Source organism: Megalobrama amblycephala, linkage group LG21 (assembly GCF_018812025.1).
Source record: "Megalobrama amblycephala isolate DHTTF-2021 linkage group LG21, ASM1881202v1, whole genome shotgun sequence".
Lineage (NCBI taxonomy): Eukaryota > Metazoa > Chordata > Actinopteri > Cypriniformes > Xenocyprididae > Megalobrama > Megalobrama amblycephala.
This window is the reverse complement of record NC_063064.1, coordinates 26555191-26569935: the sequence shown is the minus strand read 5'-3', so window position 1 is coordinate 26569935 and position 14745 is coordinate 26555191. Positions and strand designations below refer to the sequence as shown.

General features: G+C 37.7%; 2 long non-coding RNA genes across 3 annotated transcripts in view; one reads left to right on the top strand and one right to left on the bottom strand.

Annotated features, from left to right (window-relative positions):
• LOC125256327 overlaps positions 1-5566 on the top strand; it is a 63812-nt gene extending 58246 nt beyond the window's left edge. Inside the window, exon 4 of the long non-coding RNA XR_007182092.1 lies at positions 5340-5566. This is a non-coding gene — a long non-coding RNA (uncharacterized LOC125256327). The remainder of the gene's footprint in view (positions 1-5339) is intronic.
• On the bottom strand, positions 3174-8169 carry LOC125256328. 2 transcript variants are annotated; one of them, XR_007182093.1, is made up of 4 exons: positions 6927-8169; positions 6384-6488; positions 5475-5579; positions 3174-3638 (listed from the first exon to the last, which is right to left on the bottom strand). It is a non-coding gene; the product is annotated as an uncharacterized LOC125256328 (long non-coding RNA). The 2 variants fall into 2 exon arrangements; XR_007182094.1 differs by lacking the exon at positions 5475-5579.
• Between the last annotated feature and the right edge of the window lie 6576 nt (positions 8170-14745).

Genomic DNA, 14745 nt, shown 5'->3' with positions numbered 1-14745 from the left:
CTGTATTTTATGTTGCCTTATATACTTATTTCTTTTTATATACTTTTTACATGCATTATTGCTCATCTTTATTTCTCTATTTACATTTTTACTTCTCTTGCCAGGTTTAATTTCAGTTAGGATGCTGCTTTAAGGTTGATGATCATGTAGATAGCATGATAGCTCACTTGGAGCTGGAGTGGAGTGAGAGGGATTTTAAAGACCTGTATTATCTCACTGATGTCCTTGTTAGCAACGCTTTGCCTTGTCACATAATGGTGTTGATGGGACAGTAGAGGAATATAAAGGCTGCATGCGATCCATGTGTTGTCATTAATGCAGAGACTTGTGCATCAGCAGGCACTGTGGACATGAGGTGAGTGACCCTTTTCAGCCAAAGCGTCATGTTTCTGGGCACACATGCCAGCATTTATTTAGCATCACGCAACAAGTTGTAGTGCAACTCTATCCTGTTACAGACAGAACGCCGCTTGTCACAGACAGAACGACACACACACACACACACAGTCCAGCCGTGATATGAACCCAGTTATCCTGCTGACCTCTCACTCTATTTCTGTGGTTCTCTCTTCTTCTTTCGAATTCTGTTTGTCTTTCCGAGTATCCTCTGATTCCTCTATTAGAGTGGCAAAACACTGCGGCTCGTGATTCTGGGGCGATGATGGGCTGGGGGCAGATGCGTGAACCAGAAAGGAGATCCTATACCACGTTCCCAGCGCGGCATTCTGGGAATGCCTAGAATATAAGCAAGCCGACGAGGATCCACCCTTATCCATGTCCTCATGGGCATCCCACCACTTCAGGAACCTTATCCCAGAGACCCATTCAGAATCACTATTCGTCCCACACACACACACACACACACACACACAAACACATACACACGTTTACCTGATGTAGCTATTTAAACAAGTATGTACCAACCCATTCTCAAAGGAAAACATAACTATTTATAGGTCATGTATCATATGAATTCATACAATGTGAATCATATGAAAACGTACAAATTAGCCACCAATTTGCCAAAATGTAGAATAGATGGGAATTGCCATGATATTATGTTGGCATATGTACCGTAGATTTCTGTTGGTTTTGTATAAAGATAATTCTAAAAACACAAGTATTAATACTTTTAAAACTAATTTGTTACAGTATTGTATGGAAGCTCGTTTCCGCCATAAAATAAAAAATAAAAAATTTGAGTTATCATCTCACAATTCTGACTTCTTTTTCTCGCAATTGCGAGTTTATATCTCACAATTTTGACTTTTCTTTTTGCTAGATATAAAGTCAGAATTGCGAGTAATAAAGTCAGAATTGTGTGATATAAACTCAAAATTGCGAGAAAAAAAGGTCAGAATTGCGACTTTATATCTTTATATAATTCTGACTATATCACGCAATTCTGACTTTATAACTCGCAATGGCAAGTTTAAATCCTACACTTCTGAGAAAAAAGTCAGAGATAAAATGTTGTAATTACGTATTTTATTTTTTTATTTAGTGGTGGAAACAAGCTTCCAAAATATTGCTTTAATCATTATCTGACCAAACTAATAAATGACGTTTATGGCAAACCAAATGACACATTGTCTTTTTTTTTTTTTTTTTTTGATATTTTAAAGGTGCTGTAGAACGTCTTTTTAAAAGATTTAATATAAGTCTAAGGTGTCCCCTGAATGTGTCTGTCAAATTTCAGCTCAAAATACCCCCTAGATTTTTTTAAATTAATTTTAAACTGCCTATTTTGGGGCATCATTAAATATGCGCCGATTTATGCTGCGGCCCCTTTAAATCGCGCGCTCACCCCCCACGGAGCTCGCGCTTGCCTTAAACAGTGCATAAAAAAATATAACCCTCAAAATGGATCTTTACAAAGTGTTTGTCATGCAACATGTCTAATCGCGTAAGTGTGGTATTTATTTGGATGTTTACATTTGATTCTGAATGAGTTTGATAGTGCTCTGTGGCTAAAGCTAACATTACACACTGTTGGAGAGATTTCTAAAGAATGAAGTTGTGTTTATGAATTATACAGACTGCAAGTGTTTAAAAATGAAAATAGCGACGGCTCTCTTGTCTCTGTGAATACAAGTAAGAAACGATGGTAACTTTAACCACATTTAACAGTAAATTAGCAACATGCTAACGAAACATTTAGAAAGACAATTTACAAATATCACTAAAAATATCATGATATCATGGACCATGTCAGTTATTATCGCTCCATCTGCCATTTTTCGCTGTTTTCCTTGCTTGCTTACCTAGTCTGATGATTCAGCTGTGCACATCCAGACGTTCTGCTCTTGTCTAATGCTTGAATATGATCTGGCATATGCAAATATTGGGGGCGTACACCCCGACTGTTACGTAACAGTCGGTGTTATGTTGAGATTTGCCTGTTCAGGTCTTTTAAACAAATGAGATTTATATAAGAAGGAGGAAACAACGGTGTTAGAGACTCACTGTATGTCATTTCCATGTACTGAACTCTTGTTATTTAACTATGTCAAGGTAAATTAAATTTTTAATTCTAGGGCACCTTTAACAGTGTCCACATGAATTTTTTTCTTCATGAACTTCATGAAGTTTTTATGGAAAGCACTTTAGCATTTCATTTTCTCACCATCAACTTAGAAGCACTGTACATAGTTTGTTGTATGCTGTGACACAGGCTATGTTATGAAAAGGTGTTTCCTGACTTTATAATATTTTAATGTAGCAAAAGTAGCCTATATTTCCCATACACAAATGTTACATTTCTGACTAAAATGTGTGGGAAAGTTTTTCTAAGAGTTTTAGGCCAGAATTCTCATTGGATAATGATAAACAATATCCGAATAAATGTTACTTTAACATTCTCTGATTCAGTCCATGTCCATTATGGTATGTAACATCTACTTTCTCATAATCCAATCAATTCCCAATGCATAAATCAGGTCTCGTCTAGCGGTTTTACTTGTTGAATATCCAGTTTCCTCTTAAACTGACACATTATTAAAGTAAAACAGCAATTCACATTTGCTTTTAAGAAACAGAAAAGTGCATTGCTTTGAAAAAAAAAAGTTTAGCATTTTATTCATGAATAATTTTTACCTTTGAAGACATTTAGCTAAGTTCTGTGCAGAGTTTTGTCCACAAAATATTGTTAAACAAACCCACACGCACGCTGAACCAAAACAGACTGATTTCATTATGAAGATGAGACTGATAATGCGCTGCTTTCTTTCTTCTTGACTGGATGTTCGTAGAGATTGAAAAGCTGCAGGGGTGACCTCTGATCTTTCTGAATCTCTGTTACATCCTGGTTCAGCCAAATGGCATTGCATGCATCACCGGACGATTAAAATCAAAATCTGATCTAAGCATTCAATTTTTTCCCCAAAGCTGATCGCTGATCTTTTTCTGGCATGTTGCGTTGTTTCTTCATAATGTAATTTAAACTGGAAACGAAATTCTGGGTCATTGCCGGCTTCATTCATCATGACGCTCCGCTTCGGCGGCTCCGACATTGAGTTGGGGATGAGAACATGGCTACATTTACCAGCATGACAGTTCGAATTGGTATGAAAGGGATTTTACTATTGCAAGAGCATTACCTCATAAAACTGCCAGATATCTCCATTGATGTTTCCATCCTGTGGAGGAGTTAAGAGTTGTGTCTCAGTGAAAGACTGGTTGGGCACTGACAAAAGATTATCCCTATGCCATTTGATAAGTAAATTAACCAGACAAATGCATAATGGGGCTGCTTTCTGGACATCCTTAATAATACTGGGAAACTGCACACATATTCCTTTCCTCTCTCTAGCAACAACAGCTAAGGCTTCCCTCTGGATTCAATCACAGCTAGATTTATCAGGTCAGGGTTATCTTTTCCGCCTGCCATTGGACAAAAGAGCAATGGTGGGACCCCGAGTGCTTTCCCCTAAATAGACCAGCGTCCTATAAGCATTGTTGCTTCAAGCAGAGGGCCAAGTGATTAGATAGGGTGAGGTTTGACAGTGCTCTATTGGTGTTGTATGATTTCTTTGTGTTGCTTCAGTGGGATAGGCTCATACATGCAGCGAATCTAAACACAGATGACCTCATATGTGCAGTAATGATGGGCCGTGAGCGGAGGGCAATCCTGTTTATGTTCAAAAATGGGCCATTTAAGCCTTTGTATTAGTCAGGCATGTGTGGCATCTGTAGGAATTGTTTTGGTGTGTATGGCGCCTCACATATCATGTGCTGTTTTGTTATGGAAGTCTTTCTTTTCATATAATGAATACATGTATCAGGGTTCTGTCACTTCGGTTGGGTTTTATTCTTGGGTTGGAGAGAGAGCTCTGACAGTCCTATTGTCTTGTCTTTGTGTGAGCGTACGGTTTCGAGCGAATGCTCACAACGGAAGACAAACACATGGAGCACGAATGTCCGAACCCCGACACTAACCCAAAACCAAACTAGAAATGGGGTCTGAATACCATGCTCCGCACACAAAGCGACTCACTTTCCAACATACTTTGGTTTCATTTTAAGCAAGCAATACAGTAATTTTTAAACAATAGCAGAGTTAAATAAATCAACCCAGCAGGTCGGGCAAACATTTAACCCAACTGCAGGGTCAAAACAACCCAATTCCTGGGTTTTGTCTATTTTCAACCAAACTTGGGTTGTTTTTAACCCAGCATTTTTTAGAGTGTAGTCATAATTTTGAGTAGTTATTCTTATCATTTAGCTTTAAGAAATGTTTTGCTTAAAATGTGCTTGTGCTCTTTCTTCAAAATAAATGCTGTGACATTCAGAGAATTTTAACTGTGTCTTAAAGGAAGATTTACTAGATTCTGTCATCATTTACTCACCCTCATGTTTGTTCAAGCCCGTATGCATTTCTTTATTTCTATGCAACTGTTTTTGTTCATACAATGAAAATCAGTGCTGTCTGAAACAACATTGGATTCTGTGGACTTTTTTAAAAATACACTACCTGTCAGAACTTTGGAATTTTTAAGATTAAAAAAAAATCTAATTTTATTGTTTTTACTGAATGTTTCATCAAATAAATGCAGTCTGGGTGAGCATAAGGGACTTATTTCAAACTTTTTTTTTTTTTTTTTTTTTTAAATGTAATTATTCCAAACATTTACTGGTAGTGTATCATCTTTTGTGTTCCATAGAAGAAAGTAAGTCATGCAACAAAATTTAACAACATTATGGGGAGTAAATGATGACAGAATTATCATTTTTGAGGGAATTTATCCCTTTGAGTGTCTAAATACATTTCTTGCCACTGTATCTGTTCCAAAAATGTCAGTTTGTCTAAAGTGTATTTTTGTGTGTCTGCTTTCATTCAGATAAAGGTCTAGACCATTCAACACAAAACTTGATGAAATCTGTAGGAGGATCCTGTCTGTCTCTCTCCACTTTCCCACACTGCTGATAAGGTGAAGGTCTTTAGTTAGATGACCATTAATCTACTAGTCCTGTACCTGAATCAGGTGGGATGTAATCCACACTAATCAGGGTCTGACACACTCCAGAGTGTCTGAAGCTAATCCACATGGACTAATGACCATAACATACATCACTTAGCTCTGAAATGTCAAACACAGACAAAACATGTAGACAGTGACAGTCACAGAGATAAAAAAAAAAACATGCTTATTTGGCACATAAATTAATCACCTCTGAAATATACACTCCTAAAAATAAAGGTTTCGCAGTGTGAAGAACATTTTAATAATCTAAAGAACCTTTTGTGCTATGGACAGTTTCAATGAATGTTAAAGGTTCTTCATGGAACCATCGATGCCAATAAAGAATCTTTATTGTATGTTTTTGATTCACTAAAAAGAACCGGCTCATATGTTTGTGAATCAGGGCATTTTGGTCATTAAATGTAAATGTAACTCTTGAGATTTTTTTTTTATCGTTTGCTTATGAAAATCATAAGTCTGATATGAGATTCTAATAGTGATTATCATTTCTGAACTTAAGCACTAAAGACGGGTGGAGCAGAGTTGCATGACATCCATAGACACATCTGACAACAAAATCGTCCCATCTTACTCAAATACCCCTATTCACCTCTCAACCACTACAAAGGCTCTTCCCAGAAGGTTTTTGCATTCTCGTGCGAGAATCAAGAGACACTGGAGTGCCGTGTCTAGGAGAAAGCGAAGGAAAGACAAATGGTAACCTGCACTCCTTTTCCAACACATTGTTTCTTTTCGAATTTTCTTTTGGTTTAGAAGACGGCAAGATAAGGTGCACAAAGGAAAAAGCGGGTAGCGCCCAAAGGGAGAAATTAAGGGTGAGATTAAGATAAATTAGGGGAGAGGGATATCGCTGACTAATGCGATTTATCTCGAGGGAGAAGTGAGACAATCAGAGTTTACCTCAGACATGCTGGTAATTAGAAGAACGACCAATCCGTAAACACGCGTGACCCTGGAGAGAACCGCTCACACACACGCACATCAACACACACGCGAGGCAGGGACCTAAACATAAACATAAGGTTAAGTACTCTCACGGGCCCCTATAGACATGTTGAGGAAAACACACACACACACACACACACACACACACACACACACACACACACACACACACACACACAATGTATAGTCCACAGCTTTGCTAATTGTTTATGTGTGGTTTGTTCCAAACATAAAGTCTAATTGCCCACAGTGGATTCAATATGCCTTTAGACGTTCGATGGGTCTCAGAAGAGTCTGAAGGCCTGAATTCATTCCAAAAGTGATCATGCCTGGACTCAAAGTCTGTAATAAGAGTTTGTAGATCACATTTTTAATCCATTAGCATAGTTTAGGGGGGCAGAATCACTCCAGCTCTGACACAAAGCAGCTTATTGCCATATATCTTTAGGCCACGTTCACACAGTCATTTTTTTAGGTTTGACAACCGCATTTACTTACAGGTGTGAGTCTCGAAATGTCTCGTTCACACAGCAACTTTCAGTAGCGTTTGGAACACTGTGGCTGCGTCCGAAATCGCATACTTCCCTACTATATAGTATGCGAAAAACAGTATGCGAGGCGAGTAGTATGTCCGAATTCATAGTATTCGAAAAACAGTAGGCGAGAAATACCCGGATGACCTACTGCTTCCGCCCGAATTCTGTAGTAGGCATTCGATGGACGCTGCGCTATCCCGTGATGCCACAGGAGAGGATTCTTCATATTCAAAAATGGCGGAAAGCGGCGATATGCAGCTCATTCAAGTCATTAAGTACCTCAGGGAAAAACGTTTACTGTGGTTAAATTGCACTTGTTTAATATAATGTACGTAAACGGCTGACTTATTGAAAGTTTAAACAATGTAATCAGAAGATTAAGAGTTGGCTGTAAAAAGATGTTTACTCATTATTACTGACAGCACATCAAGCTAACGAACAGGTCGAGATAACGTTACATCTGCTTGTTAACACTGTTTTATTTAACGGAGACGTTCGTTGTTAAGCAGTTTAATGAGATTAGAAAACTTAACGGACAGCAACATTCAGGTGGCAGTAGTTTATAGGGCTCACAGTTTGTAGTTTTTTTTTTAGAATGTATATTATCATTGTATTTATTTGTATATATTGTATATAATATTTAGTGTTGTGTATTTCTTTCGCCCTCTCTGTCTACACATTATTTATTTATATATAATGTATTCAAGTTTGTTTATTGATTCATGTCTTTTGTTTCTCGTGTATTTTTATATGCATTCATTTTTAACAAAAAATTATTTAATTTCGTTGCTTCAAATCAGCCTCTGTCGTGATATTAACAGATGTATTTTTATTCTGAGGTAAAATTTCCTAGCTAAATACATTAGGTGATTATACTTTGACATATTTAACAAGCTGTTGAAAAGCGTGATCTGCGAGCAGCTGACCGACGCCTCCTTTGAGCTGTTGATTGAATCGACGTTAAAACAACGATGAAAGCGGTAAGCATTAATAAAAAACATTGCTGATGAAAGCGGAGTAGAGCAGGCCCTTTAAATTTTCGTGCTGTTGTGACGACGCATGACACGTGACAACATTAACATGGCGGATGTAGTACGTCCGAATTCCATTCATACTACCCTTATTCATACTATATAGAACGTACTGTTTTAACGGTCGGGAAGTACGTTCAAATTCAAATGTAGTACCTACTCATTTAGTATGCGATTTCGGACGCAGCCTGTCTGTATGAACGTGCTGCGAGTGTCCATCCCGTATTCTCTTACTAGTAACCATGACGACAGTGATCAGCGTAATATTAAAGATGGCGACGTCCATAAAACTGAAAAGCATAATCACTTTTCACATACGAACCGCGAGTTCAAAACTTCATTAACGAACATCAGCATGTAAACACGCGCTAGCCGGAGTCTTTAACCGACGCACACGCATGTCACGTCCTTTGCCACAACGTGGCCTTATGTGACTCTCTGTGAAATATACATAACCAGGGCTTGACATTAACACCCGCCAACCTGCCAAATGCGTGTGGATTTCAGCAGTGCCGTGTGACGCAGTCACTCCAACTGGTCACCGTGATTTTGCCAAGTAAGACATGTTCCTGGGTCAACATATTTTGTTGATCCTGGAACAACATTCCAGTGTGAAAATTTAGTCTTAACCCTATTCCTACCCCTAAACCTAATCCTACCCATAACATATCCTTAAAATCAGAGGTGAAAGATTGGTGAATAACAATGATGTAGAAGCTCAAATCTGATTGGTTGATTGGTATGTTGTTCCAGGATCAACATAGATGTCTTACTTGCAAGCTGGTCTCATGATGAAAATGTACCCATGGGCACGTTTTCCCGAGTCGTGAAATACATACCAGTGAGTACATATCGCTGCAGTTTTGCTGCGAAATGTCCACTGAGCGGCGCTAAAAGTGTGTTCGTTTTATGACGTTGCTTTTTAGACGAATCGCCGCGGTTCTCGATTTGCACTCCGTTTCGTTTTAAAATAACGTCCCACCGACGCTACGCCTAAACCTACCCGATGGTGTTAACAAAAGCAAACGGAACGTAAGAAGCGTCCGTGATCGTGTACTGTTTTTCAGCTCGTTTAGATCTCTTTTTCTTTTTTCTTTTTTTTTTTTCTTTTTTTTTTTTTGCACCAGTCAGTCACCTTTCATGGGATTCGTAGCCAGGCAGGGGGGGTGAAGGAATCGACGACTCGTCGTAAGTCCAACTCCGCGTCGGCTGAGCTACCGAGCAAGCTTGGTTGCGGCCAAAAAAAGCGAAACACGTAGAGGCGGAAAGTCCAAAGAATGTTCGTTTACAAATTGGGCAAGAAGCGTTTTGAAGTTGTGACATGATATTGCGTGAGGAGACGTCAAAACGAGGCTTTACGAATCCATAATCCAACCCCGGTCGTCGTCGAAACCGTGTGTGAAAACGTGCCACAGCGCTCATAGACGTTTTACCGGCCTCTAGCATTCAGTTCTGTCGGAAACTGCAGCCAGACGTACGCACCGGTACGTAATTTTGTGTCTCGCGAAAATGTGCCCACGGGTACGTCTCTCCCATGAGAGGTTGCTTACTTGGCAAGATCACGGTGACCCACTCCTACTAGCCATTTTGGTGGGTTGAATTTTATATATAATATATAAATTTTTCAATTGTAGTTTTTTGATACATATTGATACTGAGATATCTAAAACGCTTTCAATGCTCATTTTCCATAGAATGTAGATACGCTTACTTTCTCATCTCTCCGACAGCGAATTGACACACAAACCCACCTCCCCTCACTCACTTGTTTCATTTGCTCCAGATGAATATCGTTGGTGGTACAGGGCTAGAATTTCGCCGTGGGATTGCGCGTATTGCACATAATTTTACTCATTCCCACAGATTTTGTTCTCACATCCAAAGTATGCGCACATAAAGCCACCTCTCAGTACTAAATTGAGTTATTTTTCACGGCTTATTTCGCTTAAACAGTCAAAAACACACAAAGTAATGTCAAAATGCCGGTCTTGGCGGGTATTCACGTAAACAGTTATGTTAAGTGAACATAAACAGGTCTTAAAGTGACAGCAGCCTAATATACCTGCTGTCAAATTATGATAATAATAATAGATAATAATAAAAATATCTATATGGGAGTTTTTCCCCATGGTATCAGTGTCAAAATTGTGGCCAGTGAAAATGCTGAGTGGCTAGTAACTTTGGAAAACCACTAAACACAGTGGATGGTGAGCAAAAAAAGTTAATGTCAAGCCCTGTACATAACTAATGGACCTAATGGCAGGAACATTCTTAAGAAGGTCCAGATGCCCTGCGGATTTTTTTGGTGCTGAATATCTAATAGTAATAGTTTTAAATGATCTGAAAATACGACACGCATTATCAAATTAGCCAAAAATATTTAATAATCAATGGCAATACATAAATGTGTGCGTGTGTGTGTGAGAAGAAATGAAAAAGGCACCAATCCACAGAGACTTTTGACAAACAGCTGTTCCCATTGTTACAAATCTAATCTTAAAGTGAAAACGACCTCTTGCCAGATGTCTTGGCTTGATGGTTGGATGTCTTGGCTTTGGTTTCGGCCACACAAGATGATGCAAGAAACCGCTCAATCTTAAATTCTAGCCCAATAGAAATTAATTTATATCAAGCAGTGACTGACATGCAATGGCACTGCATCAGAGACCCTTCACATGACTGCAACCTGAGACATACTTTAACAACTGTCATTTTTATCACTGAATGAATAATCCCGTCTTTATCTACAACACAACTAAAATAAGATAAGCCTATAGTAAACGACCACATAATCAGAGGGGTCACTTACTGGTCATTAATTAAAGCTTATCGTATTTGTCATGCTGGAGAGAGTCATGATGTCATGAAATGAAGTCGTTTCCTTAAATGGATCGTATTTATTTTCTCGCTATTGTATTTAGGTTCTAATAAAACCCACCCCAGGGCCTTGTTCTACACCAGTAACCCCATAATACACATACATGCATATGAAAACATAAATACACGCACACCAACAGCAGTTGCACAACCACAAGCCATCTGGGACTCTGCACATCGTATGCAGAGCATTCCAAAATATTCGTGAGTAGGTCCACCGCAGAGGACTGTTGTTTTGGTTGGTGATCAAGAGCGTGGAGGGAAACAGACAGGGAATGAACATCCCCCTCTGATCACAGGAACTTGAATCCATGAGGAGTGAGTGACAGCTAACTATCAATATAGTGGTTGTAAAGCCAAGTGGTACCATATTGGATGTAATTGGTTCTCATAATATGTCTGGACACAAAAACATGAGTGATAAGAGTGAAGTTTGACCAGTTAGCTTCTGTCCAAATTAAGTGGTACAGTTTAGTTCATTCTTGCTGACGTTTAGCCTGACTATGGTCAGACTTTCTCTGCTTTTTTACCATAGATTTTCATCTTTAGCAGCTGCACCACATGTGCACAGGTATGTCTCTTCCTGATTGATAACTATCTATATATTATTTTTTCATGCACTTTATCTGAGACCTGCCTTTTTGAAACACTTGCTTTCAAAAATAGAATAATATGTTTTTGTTATTAATGCTATTATATATATATATATATATATATATATATATATATATATATATATATATATATATATATATATAACTTTTCGAGGCTGCATTTTTTGATCAAAAATACAATAAAAATATTTTTTTTAATAGTTAATTTAAAATAACTGTTTTCTATTTTAAATATTTTAAAATGTAATTTATTCCTGTGATCAAAGCTGAATTTTCAGCATCATTACTCTTCAGTGTCACATGATGCTTCAGAAATTATTCTAATATGCTGATTTGCCGCTCAAGAAACATTTCTTACACTCCAAAAAATAATGTGTTGGCTCAACAAAAAAATTAAAAATAAATAAATGCAACAGTTTGCATCAATTTTTTTGAGTTATGACAACTTTGAGTGAATTTACATTCAACCAACAAGCTATATTGAGTTAGAGGAACTTAATAATTTGTAGCATAAACACACATTTTTAAGTTGATTACTCAAAAAAATGAAGTCACTCCAACTACCAGAAGCCCTGGGACCAATTAATCTTATCTATTTTAGTTCAAATAAACTACTATCATAGCATATGCTAACACAACTTATTTAACATGTATATTTAATGAACAAGATATTACTTGTCACTGGTATTATAGCCATTCATTGTAGACATCCATAGAGTCAATGTAGTGTTTACCTTCATGTACAATGGTACAATGTTAACCACAAAAACTTCAACATTACAGAAACTCTTTCAAATGTAAAACATAACAGCAGCACCCTTCACTAAAAACAAATAGATTAACACTTCATTTCAACATTTATTCTCCTTCAGTCCTATGCAACGTGTGCTGGGAACTAGAAATCCACTCCCTAATTTCCGAACTTGTTAAGACAATTACATTAAGTTACTACAACCTAAATTAAATTAAAAAAAAAACAATTAATGCAGAAATATGAGTTTAAATTACACATATTAAGTTGATGTAATGATCAACATTATTATGTCAACAGAACTCTACAAAATGATGTTTGCAACTTAAAAGGTTTAATCAAAACAATAAATTAGAATTTTGCGACCATGCATTTATTCAAGTTGTGGTAATAGGTCATCTTCATGTTTTTTGTTGAAAACCATTTTTGCTGCTTAATATTTTTGAAGAAAAAAAAATCTTAATTATTCCAAACTTTTGACTGGTAGTGTAAGTGTGTGTGTATGCTCATCTCTACGGCGCACAATATCCTCACCGCATTGATTACAGGATCATTCTGTCTTTGGGGTTTAGCCTCATAATGAAACCCAGTACTCTTCTTCCCTGCATTCACATCCAAACCTTTCATGCCACCATTGTTTAATTTTTCTACTCCACACAAACCTCATCCTGACCTGGCTCCTGTTCAAAACGACTCTTAGAAGAGTTTAGCTGAGTCTTTGTTGGCCGCTGTTTCGGACAGGAGCTCCACTAAATCAAACTATGTGCCTTCCTCCTCTCTCCTCGGATAAAGCGTTAGACTTTCCATAAGGGCTGAGTGTTCATTTATATGCCTCAGGCTTAATTCTGTCATTCGTCCTTGTATCCTAATCAGATTCAAGCTTTGTTGTTGAACTATGAGCCTGTTTCCTTCCAGCTGGTTTTCATTCGCTTGGGACGTAGAAGCACTAATGCTCCTCTATTGGACAGATTAAAAGGGTAAGGTTAATTGCAATGCACTGTTTTACCAGCCATATCAAATTACTCCAGTAAAACAATTAGTTAAACTTGAAATGGGGACCGTACCAACGTTGGTCCTCTAATGGAAGGAACAAATACTGATCCGTTTTCTACAAAGCATCGTTTCTTCTTCTCACTCATTCCTCCTGTGGCATTATTTCACTTTGCCAGCCCCTCTTTCACTCCTTATCTCTCTTTGTAAATTGTTGTTCCACCTCTTCTGCCAGTGCACCACTGAGCGTTTGCACATTAATTCTGATATGGGAGTGTTTGTGTTTAGAGATGTTTGGTTTAATGCATAATAAATATCATATCTTTATATGATACTTTGTTTTGGTGGAAGCCAGGCACAGGTGGAGGGAAGACGCTTTCAAAAGCCCCTTTTAAATGTTTCCGAGAGTTTTGGAAGCCTCTCTGTTTTTAAATAGTGAGGGGAGGGAGATATTTTTGGCTGAATGAAAATATATTCGTAGGAGCAGCAGCAATGAACCGAGACGCTGGGATGGCGTTCCTGTCTTCTGAATAACACACACGCCCAGAGACGGTGAAACTTTCAACAAACTGAAACTAACTTGTTCGCACCGTGTTGTTTAGGAACATTTGGGTAATATGTCACACTCCACATGGAATTGAAGAGAATGAATTAATCCTGTCATCGTTTACTCAACTTCATGACTTTATTTCTTCTGTAGATCACGAAACGAGATGTTTTGAATTATGTTCTTTCACATACAATGAATGTATATGGTCACTAGGGGCTTTTGAGTTCCAAAAAGGATAAATATATCATAAAATGTGTCCATATGACACATGCACTGTATTTCAAGTGCTTGAATAGACTGTAATTTAAGGCATTATTGAATTAAACTTCTGTTTAGCTCTCAACCCTATAACTCTCAAATCACATTAGTACTGCACCAGGTTTGACGTCAATAGCATTAATTAACCCCATTAGTTAATTTAAAGTGCCCTTATTATTCTTTTTCGGATATTACCTTTCATGTAATTAGTAATATAGGCTAGCTGCTTGTGAATGTAAAAGGTCTGCAAAGATTTGAAGATCAAAATGCACAATAAATGGAGTCAATGTCTCCCAAAAGTAAGAACTCATTCTGAACTGCCTGAATTGAGTCTTGACAGATGTACATAATGCCAGCCTATGGACTTATTTGCTGCCTGCGAACAATGTCTACTTGATGATCCGCCCTCAAACAGTTGTACACAGCAAAATCCCCAGAGTTAAATCAACTCTGCTCAGAGAACATATGGTCCCTCTCTACATAGAGTTAAAATAACACTGAAGCAGAGTTAAAGTTAATGAGATAATATGCTGTTTGTGGAGATGTTTATTCAGATCTTAAGAGATTTAATGTCTTTTATCTTCAGTTGATTTCATCTAAAGCTGTGGCTGGAAGTCCTTTGTAGTTATTGTGTTTCTCTTCAGTGATTCTGCTTGTTAACAGCAGGTGTTCATCACTAATGCTCAATCATAACTTAATCACTTAATTAT